We start from the raw sequence: 19,921 nt of genomic DNA, 5'->3' as shown, positions 1-19,921 counted from the left end.
AATGCGGCGAAATCTGGCGTTAATGGGCTATGGCGGCAGACGACCGATGCGAATTCCTTTGCTAACAGAACGACATCGCCACAGAGCCTCCCCTGAAATCATTGTGGTACGTACAACGAACGTATGCGTTAGGAGAATGCGGCGAAATCTGGCGTTAATGGGCTATGGCGGCAGACGACCGATGCGAATTCCTTTGCTAACAGAACGACATCGCCACAGAGCCTCCCCTGAAATCATTGTGGTACGTACAACGAACGTATGCGTTAGGAGAATGCGGCGAAATCGGGCGTTAATGGGCTATGGCGGCAGACGACCGATGCGAATTCCTTTGCTAACAGAACGACATCGCCACAGAGCCTCCCCTGAAATCATTGTGGTACGTACAACGATCGTATGCGTTAGGAGAATGCAGCGAAATCTGGCGTTAATGGGCTATGGCGGCAGACGACCGATGCGAATTCCTTTGCTAACAGAACGACATCGCCACAGAGCCTCCCCTGAAATCATTGTGGTACGTACAACGAACGTATGCGTTAGGAGAATGCGGCGAAATCTGGCGATAATGGGCTATGGCGGCAGACGACCGATGCGAATTCCTTTGCTAACAGAACGACATCGCCACAGAGCCTCCCCTGAAATCATTGTGGTACGTACAACGAACGTATGCGTTAGGAGAATGCGGCGAAATCTGGCGTTAATAGGCTATGGCGGCAGACGACCGATGCGAATTCCTTTGCTAACAGAACGACATCGCCACAGAGCCTCCCCTGAAATCTTTGTGGTACGTACAACGAACGTATGCGTTAGGAGAATGCGGCGAAATCTGGCGTTAATGGGCTATGGCGGCAGACGACCGATGCGAATTCCTTTGCTAACAGAACGACATCGCCACAGAGCCTCCCCTGAAATCATTGTGGTACGTACAACGAACGTATGCGTTAGGAGAATGCGGCGAAATCTGGCGTTAATGGGCTATGGCGGCAGACGACCGATGCGAATTCCTTTGCTAACAGAACGACATCGCCACAGAGCCTCCCCTGAAATCATTGTGGTACGTACAACGAACGTATGCGTTAGGAGAATGCGGCGAAATCTGGCGTTAATGGGCTATGGCGGCAGACGACTGATGCGAATTCCTTTGCTAACAGAACGACATCGCCACAGAGCCTCCCCTGAAATCATTGTGGTACGTACAACGAACGTATGCGTTAGGAGAATGCGGCGAAATCTGGCGTTAATGGGCTATGGCGGCATACGACCGATGCGAATTCCTTTGCTAACAGAACGACATCGCCACAGAGCCTCCCCTGAAATCATTGTGGTACGTACAACGAACGTATGCGTTAGGAGAATGCGGCGAAATCTGGCGTTAATGGGCTATGGCGGCAGACGACCGATGCGAATTCCTTTGCTAACAGAACGACATCGCCACAGAGCCTTCCCTGAAATCATTGTGGTACGTACAACGAACGTATGCGTTAGGAGAATGCGGCGAAATCTGGCGTTAATAGGCTATGGCGGCAGACGACCGATGCGAATTCCTTTGCTAACAGAACGACATCGCCACAGAGCCTCCCCTGAAATCTTTGTGGTACGTACAACGAACGTACGCGTTAGGAGAATGCGGCGAAATCTGGCGTTAATGGGCTATGGCGGCAGACGACCGATGCGAATTCCTTTGCTAACAGAACGACATCGCCACAGAGCCTCCCCTGAAATCATTGTGGTACGTACAACGAACGTATGCGTTAGGAGAATGCGGCGAAATCTGGCGTTAATGGGCTATGGCGGCAGACGACCGATGCGAATTCCTTTGCTAACAGAACGACATCGCCACAGAGCCTCCCCTGAAATCATTGTGGTACGTACAACGAACGTATGCGTTAGGAGAATGCGGCGAAATCTGGCGTTAATGGGCTATGGCGGCAGACGACCGATGCGAATTCCTTTGCTAACAGAACGACATCGCCACAGAGCCTCCCCTGAAATCATTGTGGTACGTACAACGAACGTATGCGTTAGGAGAATGCGGCGAAATCTGGCGTTAATGGGCTATGGCGGCAGACGACCGATGCGAATTCCTTTGCTAACAGAACGACATCGCCACAGAGCCTCCCCTGAAATCATTGTGGTACGTACAACGAACGTATGCGTTAGGAGAATGCGGCGAAATCTGGCGTTAATGGGCTATGGCGGCAGACGACCGATGCGAATTCCTTTGCTAACAGAACGACATCGCCACAGAGCCTCCCCTGAAATCATTGTGGTACGTACAACGAACGTATGCGTTAGGAGAATGCGGCGAAATCTGGCGTTAATGGGCTATGGCGGCAGACGACCGATGCGAATTCCTTTGCTAACAGAACGACATCGCCACAGAGCCTCCCCTGAAATCTTTGTGGTACGTACAACGAACGTATGCGTTAGGAGAATGCGGCAAAATCTGGCGTTAATGGGCTATGGCGGCAGACGACCGATGCGAATTCCTTTGCTAACAGAACGACATCGCCACAGAGCCTCCCCTGAAATCATTGTGGTACGTACAACGAACGTATGCGTTAGGAGAATGCGGCGAAATCTGGCGTTAATGGGCTATGGCGGCAGACGACCGATGCGAATTCCTTTGCTAACAGAACGACATCGCCACAGAGCCTCCCCTGAAATCATTGTGGTACGTACAACGAACGTATGCGTTAGGAGAATGCGGCGAAATCTGGCGTTAATGGGCTATGGCGGCAGACGACCGATGCGAATTCCTTTGCTAACAGAACGACATCGCCACAGAGCCTCCCCTGAAATCATTGTGGTACGTACAACGAACGTATGCGTTAGGAGAATGCGGCGAAATCTGGCGTTAATGGGCTATGGCGGCAGACGACCGATGCGAATTCCTTTGCTAACAGAACGACATCGCCACAGAGCCTCCCCTGAAATCATTGTGGTACGTACAACGAACGTATGCGTTAGGAGAATGCGGCGAAATCTGGCGTTAATGGGCTATGGCGGCAGACGACCGATGCGAATTCCTTTGAAAACAGAACGACATCGCCACAGAGCCTCCCCTGAAATCATTGTGGTACGTACAACGAACGTATGCGTTAGGAGAATGCGGCGAAATCTGGCGTTAATGGGCTATGGCGGCAGACGACCGATGCGAATTCCTTTGGTAACAGAACGACATCGCCACAGAGCCTCCCCTGAAATCATTGTGGTACGTACAACGAACGTATGCGTTAGGAGAATGTGGCGAAATCTGGCGTTAATGGGCTATGGCGGCAGACGACCGATGCGAATTCCTTTGCTAACAGAACGACATCGCCACAGAGCCTCCCCTGAAATCATTGTGGTACGTACAACGAACGTATGCGTTAGGAGAATGCGGCGAAATCTGGCGTTAATGGGCTATGGCTGCAGACGACCGATGCGAATTCCTTTGCTAACAGAACGACATCGCCACAGAGCCTCCCCTGAAATCATTGTGGTACGTACAACGAACGTATGCGTTAGGAGAATGCGGCGAAATCTGGCGTTAATGGGCTATGGCGGCAGACGACCGATGCGAATTCCTTTGCTAACAGAACGACATCGCCACAGAGTGTCCCCTGAAATCATTGTGGTACGTACAACGAACGTATGCGTTAGGAGAATGCGGCGAAATCTGGCGTTAATGGGCTATGGCGGCAGACGACCGATGCGAATTCCTTTGCTAACAGAACGACATCGCCACAGAGCCTCAACTGAAATCATTGTGGTACGTACAACGAACGTATGCGTTAGGAGAATGCGGCGAAATCTGGCGTTAATGGGCTATGGCGGCAGACGACCGATGCGAATTCCTTTGCTAACAGAACGACATCGCCACAGAGCCTCCCCTGAAATCATTGTGGTACGTACAACGAACGTATGCGTTAGGAGAATGCGGCGAAATCTGGCGTTAATGGGCTATGGCGGCAGACGACCGATGCGAATTCCTTTGCTAACAGAACGACATCGCCACAGAGCCTCCCCTGAAATCATTGTGGTACGTACAACGAACGTATGCGTTAAGAGAACGCGGCGAAATCTGGCGTTAATGGGCTATGGCGGCAGACGACCGATGCGAATTCCTTTGCTAACAGAACGGCATCGCCACAGAGCCTCCCCTGAAATCTTTGTGGTACGTACAACGAACGTATGCGTTAGGAGAATGCGGCGAAATCTGGCGTTAATGGGCTATGGCGGCAGACGACCGATGCGAATTCCTTTGCTAACAGAACGACATCGCCACAGAGCCTCCCCTGAAATCATTGTGGTACGTACAACGAACGTATGCGTTAGGAGAATGCGGCGAAATCTGGCGTTAATGGGCTATGGCGGCAGACGACCGATGCGAATTCCTTTGCTAACAGAACGACATCGCCACAGAGCCTCCCCTGAAATCATTGTGGTACGTACAACGAACGTATGCGTTAGGAGAATGCGGCGAAATCTGGCGTTAATGGGCTATGGCGGCAGACGACCGATGCGAATTCCTTTGCTAACAGAACGACATCGCCACAGAGCCTCCCCTGAAATCATTGTGGTACGTACAACGAACGTATGCGTTAGGAGAATGCGGCGAAATCTGGCGTTAATGGGCTATGGCGGCAGACGACCGATGCGAATTCCTTTGCTAACAGAACGACATCGCCACAGAGCCTCCCCTGAAATCATTGTGGTACGTACAACGAACGTATGCGTTAGGAGAATGCGGCGAAATCTGGCGTTAATGGGCTATGGCGGCAGACGACCGATGCGAATTCCTTTGCTAACAGAACGACATCGCCACAGAGCCTCCCCTGAAATCATTGTGGTACGTACAACGAACGTATGCGTTAGGAGAATGCGGCGAAATCTTTCGTTAATGGGCTACGGCGGCAGACGACCGATGCGAATTCCTTTGCTAACAGAACGACATCGCCACAGAGCCTCCCCTGAAATCATTGTGGTACGTACAACGAACGTATGCGTTAGGAGAATGCGGCGAAATCTGGCGTTAATGGGCTATGGCGGCAGACGACCGATGCGAATTCCTTTGCTAACAGAACGACATCGCCACAGAGCCTCCACTGAAATCATTGTGGTACGTACAACGAACGTATGCGTTAGGAGAATGCGGCGAAACCTGGCGTTAATGGGCTATGGCGGCAGACGACCGATGCGAATTCCTTTGCTAACAGAACGACATCGCCACAGAGCCTCCCCTGAAATCATTGTGGTACGTACAACGAACGTATGCGTTAGGAGAATGCGGCGAAATCTGGCGTTAATGGGCTATGGCGGCAGACGACCGATGCGAATTCCTTTGCTAACAGAACGACATCGCCACAGAGCCTCCCCTGAAATCATTGTGGTACGTACAACGAACGTATGCGTTAGGAGAATGCGGCGAAATCTGGCGTTAATGGGCTATGGCGGCAGACGACCGATGCGAATTCCTTTGCTAACAGAACGACATCGCCACAGAGCCTCCCCTGAAATCATTGTGGTACGTACAACGAACGTATGCGTTAGGAGAATGCGGCGAAATCTGGCGTTAATGGGCTATGGCGGCAGACGACTGATGCGAATTCCTTTGCTAACAGAACGACATCGCCACAGAGCCTCCCCTGAAATCATTGTGGTACGTACAACGAACGTATGCGTTAGGAGAATGCGGCGAAATCTGGCGTTAATGGGCTATGGCGGCGGACGACCGATGCGAATTCCTTTGCTAACAGAACGACATCGCCACAGAGCCTCCCCTGAAATCATTGTGGTACGTACAACGAACGTATGCGTTAGGAGAATGCGGCGAAATCTGGCGTTAATGGGCTATGGCGGCAGACGACCGATGCGAATTCCTTTGCTAACAGAACGACATCGCCACAGAGCCTCCCCTGAAATCATTGTGGTACGTACAACGAACGTATGCGTTAGGAGAATGCGGCGAAATCTGGCGTTAATGGGCTATGGCGGCAGACGACCGATGCGAATTCCTTTGCTAACAGAACGACATCGCCACAGAGCCTCCCCTGAAATCATTGTGGTACGTACAACGAACGTATGCGTTAGGAGAATGCGGCGAAATCTGGCGTTAATGGGCTATGGCGGCAGACGACCAATGCGAATTCCTTTGCTAACAGAACGACATCGCCACAGAGCCTCCCCTGAAATCATTGTGGTACGTACAACGAACGTATGCGTTAGGAGAATGCGGCGAAATCTGGCGTTAATGGGCTATGGCGGCAGACGACCGATGCGAATTCCTTTGCTAACAGAACGACATCGCCACAGAGCCTCCCCTGAAATCATTGTGGTACGTACAACGAACGTATGCGTTAGGAGAATGCGGCGAAATCTGGCGTTAATGGGCTATGGCGGCAGACGACCGATGCGAATTCCTTTGCTAACAGAACGACATCGCCACAGAGCCTCCCCTGAAATCATTGTGGTACGTACAACGAACGTATGCGTTAGGAGAATGCGGCGAAATCTGGCGTTAATGGGCTATGGCGGCAGACGACTGATGCGAATTCCTTTGCTAACAGAACGACATCGCCACAGAGCCTCCCCTGAAATCATTGTGGTACGTACAACGAACGTATGCGTTAGGAGAATGCGGCGAAATCTGGCGTTAATGGGCTATGGCTGCAGACGACCGATGCGAATTCCTTTGCTAACAGAACGACATCGCCACAGAGCCTCCCCTGAAATCATTGTGGTACGTACAACGAACGTATGCGTTAGGAGAATGCGGCGAAATCTGGCGTTAATGGGCTATGGCGGCAGACGACCGATGCGAATTCCTTTGCTAACAGAACGACATCGCCACAGAGTGTCCCCTGAAATCATTGTGGTACGTACAACGAACGTATGCGTTAGGAGAATGCGGCGAAATCTGGCGTTAATGGGCTATGGCGGCAGACGACCGATGCGAATTCCTTTGCTAACAGAACGACATCGCCACAGAGCCTCCCCTGAAATCATTGTGGTACGTACAACGAACGTATGCGTTAGGAGAATGCGGCGAAATCTGGCGTTAATGGGCTATGGCGGCAGACGACCGATGCGAATTCCTTTGCTAACAGAACGACATCGCCACAGAGCCTCCCCTGAAATCATTGTGGTACGTACAACGAACGTATGCGTTAGGAGAATGCGGCGAAATCTGGCGTTAATGGGCTATGGCGGCAGACGACCGATGCGAATTCCTTTGCTAACAGAACGACATCGCCACAGAGCCTCCCCTGAAATCATTGTGGTACGTACAACGAACGTATGCTTTAGGAGAATGCGGCGATATCTGGCGTTAATGGGCTATGGCGGCAGACGACCGATGCGAATTCCTTTGCTAACAGAACGACATCGCCACAGAGCCTCCCCTGAAATCATTGTGGTACGTACAACGAACGTATGCGTTAGGAGAATGCGGCGAAATCTGGCGTTAATGGGCTATGGCGGCAGACGACCGATGCGAATTCCTTTGCTAACAGAACGACATCGCCACAGAGCCTCCCCTGAAATCATTGTGGTACGTACAACGAACGTATGCGTTAGGAGAATGCGGCGAAATCTGGCGTTAATGGGCTATGGCGGCAGACGACCGATGCGAATTCCTTTGCTAACAGAACGACATCGCCACAGAGCCTCCCCTGAAATCATTGTGGTACGTACAACGAACGTATGCGTTAGGAGAATGCGGCGAAATCTGGCGTTAATGGGCTATGGCGGCAGACGACCGATGCGAATTCCTTTGCTAACAGAACGACATCGCCACAGAGCCTCCCCTGAAATCATTGTGGTACGTACAACGAACGTATGCGTTAGGAGAATGCGGCGAAATCTGGCGTTAATGGGCTATGGCGGCAGACGACCGATGCGAATTCCTTTGCTAACAGAACGACATCGCCACAGAGCCTCCCCTGAAATCATTGTGGTACGTACAACGAACGTATGCGTTAGGAGAATGCGGCGAAATCTGGCGTTAATGGGCTATGGCGGCAGACGACCGATGCGAATTCCTTTGCTAACAGAACGACATCGCCACAGAGCCTCCCCTGAAATCATTGTGGTACGTACAACGAACGTATGCGTTAGGAGAATGCGGCGAAATCTGGCGTTAATGGGCTATGGCGGCAGACGACCGATGCGAATTCCTTTGCTAACAGAACGACATCGCCACAGAGCCTCCCCTGAAATCATTGTGGTACGTACAACGAACGTATGCGTTAGGAGAATGCGGCGAAATCTGGCGTTAATGGGCTATGGCGGCAGACGACCGATGCGAATTCCTTTGCTAACAGAACGACATCGCCACAGAGCCTCCCCTGAAATCATTGTGGTACGTACAACGAACGTATGCGTTAGGAGAATGCGGCGAAATCTTTCGTTAATGGGCTATAGCGGCAGACGACCGATGCGAATTCCTTTGCTAACAGAACGACATCGCCACAGAGCCTCCCCTGAAATCATTGTGGTACGTACAACGAACGTATGCGTTAGGAGAATGCGGCGAAATCTGGCGTTAATGGGCTATGGCGGCAGACGACCGATGCGAATTCCTTTGCTAACAGAACGACATCGCCACAGAGCCTCCCCTGAAATCATTGTGGTACGTACAACGAACGTATGCGTTAGGAGAATGCGGCGAAATCTGGCGTTAATGGGCTATGGCGGCAGACGACTGATGCGAATTCCTTTGCTAACAGAACGACATCACCACAGAGCCTCCCCTGAAATCATTGTGGTACGTACAACGAACGTATGCGTTAGGAGAATGCGGCGAAATCTGGCGTTAATGGGCTATGGCGGCGGACGACCGATGCGAATCCCTTTGCTAACAGAACGACATCGCCACAGAGCCTCCCCTGAAATCATTGTGGTACGTACAACGAACGTATGCGTTAGGAGAATGCGGCGAAATCTGGCGTTAATGGGCTATGGCGGCAGACGACCGATGCGAATTCCTTTGCTAACAGAACGACATCGCCACAGAGCCTCCCCTGAAATCATTGTGGTACGTACAACGAACGTATGCGTTAGGAGAATGCGGCGAAATCTGGCGTTAATGGGCTATGGCGGCAGACGAGCGATGCGAATTCCTTTGCTAACAGAACGACATCGCCACAGAGCCTCCCCTGAAATCATTGTGGTACGTACAACGAACGTATGCGTTAGGAGAATGCGGCGAAATCTGGCGTTAATGGGCTATGGCGGCAGACGACCGATGCGAATTCCTTTGCTAACAGAACGACATCGCCACAGAGCCTCCCCTGAAATCATTGTGGTACGTACAACGAACGTATCCGTTAGGAGAATGCGGCGAAATCTGGCGTTAATGGGCTATGGCGGCAGACGACCGATGCGAATTCCTTTGCTAACAGAACGACATCGCCACAGAGCCTCCCCTGAAATCATTGTGGTACGTACAACGAACGTATGCGTTAGGAGAATGCGGCGAAATCTGGCGTTAATGGGCTATGGCGGCAGACGACCGATGCGAATTCCTTTGCTAACAGAACGACATCGCCACAGAGCCTCCCCTGAAATCATTGTGGTACGTACAACGAACGTATGCGTTAGGAGAATGCGGCGAAATCTGGCGTTAATGGGCTATGGCGGCAGACGACTGATGCGAATTCCTTTGCTAACAGAACGACATCGCCACAGAGCCTCCCCTGAAATCATTGTGGTACGTGCAACGAACGTATGCGTTAGGAGAATGCGGCGAAATCTGGCGTTAATGGGCTATGGCGGCAGATGACCGATGCGAATTCCTTTGCTAACAGAACGACATCGCCACAGAGCCTCCCCTGAAATCATTGTGGTACGTACAACGAACGTATGCGTTAGGAGAATGCGGCGAAATCTGGCGTTAATGGGCTATGGCGGCAGACGACCGATGCGAATTCCTTTGCTAACAGAACGACATCGCCACAGAGCCTCCCCTGAAATCATTGTGGTACGTACAACAAAAGTATGCGTTAGGAGAATGCGGCGAAATCTGGCGTTAATGGCCTTGGCGGCAGACGACTGATGCGAATTCCTTTGCTAACAGAACGACATCGCCACAGAGCCTCCCCTGAAATCATTGTGGTACGTACAACGAACGTATGCGTTAGGAGAATGCGGCGAAATCTGGCGTTAATGGGCTATGGCGGCAGACGACCGATGCGAATTCCTTTGCTAACAGAACGACATCGCCACAGAGCCTCCCCTGAAATCATTGTGGTACGTACAACGAACGTATGCGTTAGGAGAACGCGGCGAAATCTGGCGTTAATGGGCTATGGCGGCAGACGACCGATGCGAATTCCTTTGCTAACAGAACGACATCGCCACAGAGCCTCCCCTGAAATCTTTGTGGTACGTACAACGAACGTATGCGTTAGGAGAATGTGGCGAAATCTGGCGTTAATGGGCTATGGCGGCAGACGACCGATGCGAATTCCTTTGCTAACAGAACGACATCGCCACAGAGCCTCCCCTGAAATCATTGTGGTACGTACAACGAACGTATGCGTTAGGAGAATGCGGCGAAATCTGGCGTTAATGGGCTATGGCGGCAGACGACCGATGCGAATTCCTTTGCTAACAGAACGACATCGCCACAGAGCCTCCCCTGAAATCATTGTGGTACGTACAACGAACGTATGCGTTAGGAGAATGCGGCGAAATCTGGCGTTAATGGGCTATGGCGGCAGACGACCGATGCGAATTCCTTTGCTAACAGAACGACATCGCCACAGAGCCTCCCCTGAAATCATTGTGGTACGTACAACGAACGTATGCGTTAGGAGAATGCGGCGAAATCTGGCGTTAATGGGCTATGGCGGCAGACGACCGATGCGAATTCCTTTGCTAACAGAACGACATCGCCACAGAGCCTCCCCTGAAATCATTGAGGTACGTACAACGAACGTATCCGTTAGGAGAATGCGGCGAAATCTGGCGTTAATGGGCTATGGTGGCAGACGACCGATGCGAATTCCTTTGCTAACAGAACGACATCGCCACAGAGCCTCCCCTAAATCATTGTGGTACGTACAACGAACGTATGCGTTAGGAGAATGCGGCGAAATCTTTCGTTAATGGGCTATGGCGGCAGACGACCGATGCGAATTCCTTTGCTAACAGAACGACATCGCCACAGAGCCTCCCCTGAAATCATTGTGGTACGTACAACGAACGTATGCGTTAGGAGAATGCGGCGAAATCTGGCGTTAATGGGCTATGGCGGCAGACGACCGATGCGAATTCCTTTGCTAACAGAACGACATCGCCACAGAGCCTCCCCTGAAATCATTGTGGTACGTACAACGAACGTATGCGTTAGGAGAATGCGGCGAAATCTGGCGTTAATGGGCTATGGCGGCAGACGAAAGATGCGAATTCCTTTGCTAACAGAACGACATCGCCACAGAGCCTCCCCTGAAATCATTGTGGTACGTACAACGAACGTATGCGTTAGGAGAATGCGGCGAAATCTGGCGTTAATGGGCTATGGCGGCAGACGACCGATGCGAATTCCTTTGCTAACAGAACGACATCGCCACAGAGCCTCCCCTGAAATCATTGTGGTACGTACAACGAACGTATGCGTTAGGAGAATGCGGCGAAATCTGGCGTTAATGGGCTATGGCGGCAGACGACCGATGCGAATTCCTTTGCTAACAGAACGACATCGCCACAGAGCCTCCCCTGAAATCATTGTGGTACGTACAACGAACGTATGCGTTAGGAGAATGCGGCGAAATCTGGCGTTAATGGGCTATGGCGGCAGACGACCGATGCGAATTCCTTTGCTAACAGAACGACATCGCCACAGAGCCTCCCCTGAAATCATTGTGGTACGTACAACGAACGTATGCGTTAGGAGAATGCGGCGAAATCTGGCGTTAATGGGCTATGGCTGCAGACGACCGATGCGAATTCCTTTGCTAACAGAACGACATCGCCACAGAGCCTCCCCTGAAATCATTGCGGTACGTACAACGAACGTATGCGTTAGGAGAATGCGGCGAAATCTGGCGTTAATGGGCTATGGCGGCAGACGACCGATGCGAATTCCTTTGCTAACAGAACGACATCGCCACAGAGTGTCCCCTGAAATCATTGTGGTACGTACAATGAACGTATGCGTTAGGAGAATGCGGCGAAATCTGGCGTTAATGGGCTATGGCGGCAGACGACCGATGCGAATTCCTTTGCTAACAGAACGACATCGCCACAGAGCCTCCCCTGAAATCATTGTGGTACGTACAACGAACGTATGCGTTAGGAGAATGCGGCGAAATCTGGCGTTAATGGGCTATGGTGGCAGACGACCGATGCGAATTCCTTTGCTAACAGAACGACATCGCCACAGAGCCTCCCCTGAAATCTTTGTGGTACGTACAACGAACGTATGCGTTAGGAGAATGCGGCGAAATCTGGCGTTAATGGGCTATGGCGGCAGACGACCGATGCGAATTCCTTTGCTAACAGAACGACATCGCCACAGAGCCTCCCCTGAAATCATTGTGGTACGTACAACGAACGTATGCGTTAGGAGAATGCGGCGAAATCTGGCGTTAATGGGCTATGGCGGCAGACGACCTATGCGAATTCCTTTGCTAACAGAACGACATCGCCACAGAGCCTCCCCTGAAATCATTGTGGTACGTACAACGAACGTATGCGTTAGGAGAATGCGGCGAAATCTGGCGTTAATGGGCTATGGCGGCAGACGACCGATGCGAATTCCTTTGCTAACAGAACGACATCGCCACAGAGCCTCCCCTGAAATCATTGTGGTACGTACAACGAACGTATGCGTTAGGAGAATGCGGCGAAATCTGGCGTTAATGGGCTATGGCGGCAGACGACCGATGCGAATTCCTTTGCTAACAGAACGACATCGCCACAGAGCCTCCCCTGAAATCATTGTGGTACGTACAACGAACGTATGCGTTAGGAGAATGCGGCGAAATCTGGCGTTAATGGGCTATGGCGGCAGACGACCGATGCGAATTCCTTTGCTAACAGAACGACATCGCCACAGAGCCTCCCCTGAAATCATTGTGGTACGTACAACGAACGTATGCGTTAGGAGAATGCGGCGAAATCTGGCGTTAATGGGCTATGGCGGCAGACGACCGATGCGAATTCCTTTGCTAACAGAACGACATCGCCACAGAGCCTCCCCTGAAATCATTGTGGTACGTACAACGAACGTATGCGTTAGGAGAATGCGGCGAAATCTGGCGTTAATGGGCTATGGTGGCAGACGACCGATGCGAATTCCTTTGCTAACAGAACGACATCGCCACAGAGCCTCCCCTGAAATCATTGTGGTACGTACAACGAACGTATGCGTTAGGAGAATGCGGCGAAATCTGGCGTTAATGGGCTATGGCGGCAGACGACCGATGCGAATTCCTTTGCTAACAGAACGACATCGCCACAGAGCCTCCCCTGAAATCTTTGTGGTACGTACAACGAACGTATGCGTTAGGAGAATGCGGCAAAATCTGGCGTTAATGGGCTATGGCGGCAGACGACCGATGCGAATTCCTTTGCTAACAGAACGACATCGCCACAGAGCCTCCCCTGAAATCATTGTGGTACGTACAACGAACGTATGCGTTAGGAGAATGCGGTGAAATCTGGCGTTAATGGGCTATGGCGGCAGACGACCAATGCGAATTCCTTTGCTAACAGAACGACTTCGCCACAGAGCCTCCCCTGAAATCATTGTGGTACGTACAACGAACGTATGCGTTAGGAGAATGCGGCGAAATCTGGCGTTAATGGGCTATGGCGGCAGACGACCGATGCGAATTCCTTTGCTAACAGAACGACATCGCCACAGAGCCTCCCCTGAAATCATTGTGGTACGTACAACGAACGTATGCGTTAGGAGAATGCGGCGAAATCTGGCGTTAATGGGCTATGGCGGCAGACGACCGATGCGAATTCCTTTGCTAACAGAACGACATCGCCACAGAGCCTCCCCTGAAATCATTGTGGTACGTACAACGAACGTATGCGTTAGGAGAATGCGGCGAAATCTGGCGTTAATGGGCTATGGCGGCAGACGACCGATGCGAATTCCTTTGCTAACAGAACGACATCGCCACAGAGCCTCCCCTGAAATCTTTGTGGTACGTACAACGAACGTATGCGTTAGGAGAATGCGGCGAAATCTGGCGTTAATGGGCTATGGCGGCAGACGACCGATGCGAATTCCTTTGCTAACAGAACGACATCGCCACAGAGCCTCCCCTGAAATCATTGTGGTACGTACAACGAACGTATGCGTTAGGAGAATGCGGCGAAATCTGGCGTTAATAGGCTATGGCGGCAGACGACCGATGCGAATTCCTTTGCTAACAGAACGACATCGCCACAGAGCCTCCCCTGAAATCATTGTGGTACGTACAACGAACGTATGCGTTAGGAGAATGCAGCGAAATCTGGCGTTAATGGGCTATGGCTGCAGACGACCGATGCGAATTCCTTTGCTAACAGAACGACATCGCCACAGAGCCTCCCCTGAAATCATTGTGGTACGTACAACGAACGTATGCGTTAGGAGAATGCGGCGAAATCTGGCGTTAATGGGCTATGGCGGCAGACGACCGATGCGAATTCCTTTGTTAACAGAACGACATCGCCACAGAGTGTCCCCTGAAATCATTGTGGTACGTACAACGAACGTATGCGTTAGGAGAATGCGGCGAAATCTGGCGTTAATGGGCTATGGCGGCAGACGACCGATGCGAATTCCTTTGCTAACAGAACGACATCGCCACAGAGCCTCCCCTGAAATCATTGTGGTACGTACAACGAACGTATGCGTTAGGAGAATGCGGCGAAATCTGGCGTTAATGGGCTATGGCGGCAGACGACCGATGCGAATTCCTTTGCTAACAGAACGACATCGCCACAGAGCCTCCCCTGAAATCTTTGTGGTACGTACAACGAACGTATGCGTTAGGAGAATGCGGCGAAATCTGGCGTTAATGGGCTATGGCGGCAGACGACCGATGCGAATTCCTTTGCTAACAGAACGACATCGCCACAGAGCCTCCCCTGAAATCATTGTGGTACGTACAACGAACGTATGCGTTAGGAGAATGCGGCGAAATCTGGCGTTAATGGGCTATGGCGGCAGACGACCGATGCGAATTCCTTTGCTAACAGAACGACATCGCCACAGAGCCTCCCCTGAAATCATTGTGGTACGTACAACGAACGTATGCGTTAGGAGAATGCGGCGAAATCTGGCGTTAATGGGCTATGGCGGCAGACGACCGATGCGAATTCCTTTGCTAACAGAACGACATCGCCACAGAGCCTCCCCTGAAATCATTGTGGTACGTACAACGAACGTATGCGTTAGGAGAATGCGGCGAAATCTGGCGTTAATGGGCTATGGCGGCAGACGACCGATGCGAATTCCTTTGCTAACAGAACGACATCGCCACAGAGCCTCCCCTGAAATCATTGTGGTACGTACAACGAACGTATGCGTTAGGAGAATGCGGCGAAATCTGGCGTTAATGGGCTATGGCGGCAGACGACCGATGCGAATTCCTTTGCTAACAGAACGACATCGCCACAGAGCCTCCCCTGAAATCATTGTGGTACGTACAACGAACGTATGCGTTAGGAGAATGCGGCGAAATCTGGCGTTAATGGGCTATGGCGGCAGACGACCGATGCGAATTCCTTTGCTAACAGAACGACATCGCCACAGAGCCTCCCCTGAAATCATTGTGGTACGTACAACGAACGTATGCGTTAGGAGAATGCGGCGAAATCTGGCGTTAATGGGCTATGGCGGCAGACGACCGATGCGAATTCCTTTGCTAACAGAACGACATCGCCACAGAGCCTCCCCTGAAATCATTGTGGTACGTACAACGAACGTATGCGTTAGGAGAATGCGGCGAAATCTGGCGTTAATGGGCTATGGCGGCAGACGACCGATGCGAATTCCTTTGCTAACAGAACGACATCGCCACAGAGCCTCCCCTGAAATCATTGTGGTACGTACAACGAACGTATGCGTTAGGAGAATGCGGCGAAATCTGGCGTTAATGGGCTATGGCGGCAGACGACTGATGCGAATTCCTTTGCTAACAGAACGACATCGCCACAGAGCCTCCCCTGAAATCATTGTGGTACGTACAACGAACGTATGCGTTAGGAGAATGCGGCGAAATCTGGCGTTAATGGGCTATGGCGGCAGACGACCGATGCGAATTCCTTTGCTAACAGAACGACATCGCCACAGAGCCTCCCCTGAAATCATTGTGGTACGTACAACGAACGTATGCGTTAGGAGAATGCGGCGAAATCTGGCGTTAATGGGCTATGGCGGCAGACGACCGATGCGAATTCCTTTGCTAACAGAATGACATCGCCACAGAGCCTCCCCTGAAATCATTGTGGTACGTACAACGAACGTATGCGTTAGGAGAATGCGGCGAAATCTGGCGTTAATGGGCTATGGCGGCGGACGACCGATGCGAATTCCTTTGCTAACAGAACGACATCGCCACAGAGCCTCCCCTGAAATCATTGTGGTACGTACAACGAACGTATGCGTTAGGAGAATGCGGCGAAATCTGGCGTTACTGGGCTATGGCGGCAGACGACCGATGCGAATTCCTTTGCTAACAGAACGACATCGCCACAGAGCCTCCCCTGAAATCATTGTGGTACGTACAACGAACGTATGCGTTAGGAGAATGCGGCGAAATCTGGCGTTAATGGGCTATGGCGGCAGACGACCGATGCGAATTCCTTTGCTAACAGAACGACATCGCCACAGAGCCTCCCCTGAAATCATTGTGGTACGTACAACGAACGTATGCGTTAGGAGAATGCGGCGAAATCTGGCGTTAATGGGCTATGGCGGCAGACGACCGATGCGAATTCCTTTGCTAACAGAACGACATCGCCACAGAGCCTCCCCTGAAATCATTGTGGTACATACAACGAACGTATGCGTTAGGAGAATGCGGCGAAATCTGGCGTTAATGGGCTATGGCGGCAGACGACCGATGCGAATTCCTTTGCTAACAGAATGACATCGCCACAGAGCCTCCCCTGAAATCATTGTGGTACATACAACGAACGTATGCGTTAGGAGAATGCGGCGAAATCTGGCGTTAATGGGCTATGGCGGCAGACGACCGATGCGAATTCCTTTGCTAACAGAACGACATCGCCACAGAGCCTCCCCTGAAATCATTGTGGTACGTACAACGAACGTATGCGTTAGGAGAATGCGGCGAAATCTGGCGTTAATGGGCTATGGCGGCAGACGACCGATGCGAATTCCTTTGCTAACAGAACGACATCGCCACAGAGCCTCCCCTGAAATCATTGTGGTACGTACAACGAACGTATGCTTTAGGAGAATGCGGCGAAATCTGGCGTTAATGGGCTATGGCGGCAGACGACCGATGCGAATTTCTTTGCTAACAGAACGACATCGCCACAGAGCCTCCCCTGAAATCATTGTGGTACGTACAACGAACGTATGCTTTAGGAGAATGCTGCGAAATCTGGCGTTAATGGGCTATGGCGGCAGACGACCGATGCGAATTCCTTTGCTAACAGAACGACATCGCCACAGAGCCTCCCCTGAAATCATTGTGGTACGTACAACGAACGTATGCGTTAGGAGAATGCAGCGAAATCTGGCGTTAATAGGCTATGGCGGCAGACGACCGATGCGAATTCCTTTGCTAACAGAACGACATCGCCACAGAGCCTCCCCTGAAATCATTGTGGTACGTACAACGAACGTATGCGTTAGGAGAATGCGGGGAAATCTGGCGTTAATGGGCTATGGCTGCAGACGACCGATGCGAATTCCTTTGCTAACAGAACGACATCGCCACAGAGCCTCCCCTGAAATCATTGTGGTACGTACAACGAACGTATGCGTTAGGAGAATGCGGCGAAATCTGGCGTTAATGGGCTATGGCGGCAGACGACCGATGCGAATTCCTTTGTTAACAGAACGACATCGCCACAGAGTGTCCCCTGAAATCATTGTGGTACGTACAACGAACGTATGCGTTAGGAGAATGCGGCGAAATCTGGCGTTAATGGGCTATGGCGGCAGACGACCGATGCGAATTCCTTTGCTAACAGAACGACATCGCCACAGAGCCTCCCCTGAAATCATTGTGGTACGTACAACGAACGTATGCGTTAGGAGAATGCGGCGAAATCTGGCGTTAATGGGCTATGGCGGCAGACGACCGATGCGAATTCCTTTGCTAACAGAACGACATCGCCACAGAGCCTCCCCTGAAATCTTTGTGGTACGTACAACGAACGTATGCGTTAGGAGAATGCGGCGAAATTTGGCGTTAATGGGCTATGGCGGCAGACGACCGATGCGAATTCCTTTGCTAACAGAACGACATCGCCACAGAGCCTCCCCTGAAATCATTGTGGTACATACAACGAACGTATGCGTTAGGAGAATGCGGCGAAATCTGGCGTTAATGGGCTATGGCGGCAGACGACCGATGCGAATTCCTTTGCTAACAGAACGACATCGCCACAGAGCCTCCCCTGAAATCATTGTGGTACGTACAACGAACGTATGCGTTAGGAGAATGCGGCGAAATCTGGCGTTAATGGGCTATGGCGGCAGACGACCGATGCGAATTCCTTTGCTAACAGAACGACATCGCCACAGTGACTCCCCTGAAATCATTGTAGTACGTACAACGAACGTATGCGTTAGGAGAATGCGGCGAAATCTGGCGTTAATGGGCTATGGCGGCAGACGACCGGTGCGAATTCCTTTGCTAACAGAACGACATCGCCACAGAGCCTCCCCTGAAATCATTGTGGTACGTACAACGAACGTATGCGTTAGGAGAATGCGGCGAAATCTGGCGTTAATGGGCTATGGCGGCAGACGACCGATGCGAATTCCTTTGCTAACAGAACGACATCGCCACAGAGCCTCCCCTGAAATCATTGTGGTACGTACAACGAACGTATGCGTTAGGAGAATGCGGCGAAATCTGGCGTTAATGGGCTATGGCGGCAGACGACCGATGCGAATTCCTTTGCTAACAGAACGACATCGCCACAGAGCCTCCCCTGAAATCATTGTGGTACGTACAACGAACGTATGCGTTAGGAGAATGCGGCGAAATCTGGCGTTAATGGGCTATGGCGGCAGACGACCGATGCGAATTCCTTTGCTAACAGAACGACATCGCCACAGAGCCTCCCCTGAAATCATTGTGGTACGTACAACGAACGTATGCGTTAGGAGAATGCGGCGAAATCTGGCGTTAATGGGCTATGGCGGCAGACGACCGATGCGAATTCCTTTGCTAACAGAACGACATCGCCACAGAGCCTCCCCTGAAATCATTGTGGTACGTACAACGAACGTATGCGTTAGGAGAATGCGGCGAAATCTGGCGTTAATGGGCTATGGCGGCAGACGACTGATGCGAATTCCTTTGCTAACAGAACGACATCGCCACAGAGCCTCCCCTGAAATCATTGTGGTACGTACAACGAACGTATGCGTTAGGAGAATGCGGCGAAATCTGGCGTTAATGGGCTATGGCGGCAGACGACCGATGCGAATTCCTTTGCTAACAGAACGACATCGCCACAGAGCCTCCCCTGAAATCATTGTGGTACGTACAACGAACGTATGCGTTAGGAGAATGCGGCGAAATCTGGCGTTAATGGGCTATGGCGGCAGACGACCGATGCGAATTCCTTTGCTAACAGAATGACATCGCCACAGAGCCTCCCCTGAAATCATTGTGGTACGTACAACGAACGTATGCGTTAGGAGAATGCGGCGAAATCTGGCGTTAATGGGCTATGGCGGCGGACGACCGATGCGAATTCCTTTGCTAACAGAACGACATCG

This window comes from Schistocerca gregaria, chromosome 1, assembly GCF_023897955.1.
Source record: "Schistocerca gregaria isolate iqSchGreg1 chromosome 1, iqSchGreg1.2, whole genome shotgun sequence".
NCBI lineage: Eukaryota > Metazoa > Arthropoda > Insecta > Orthoptera > Acrididae > Schistocerca > Schistocerca gregaria.
Note: the sequence above shows the minus strand (reverse complement) of the source record.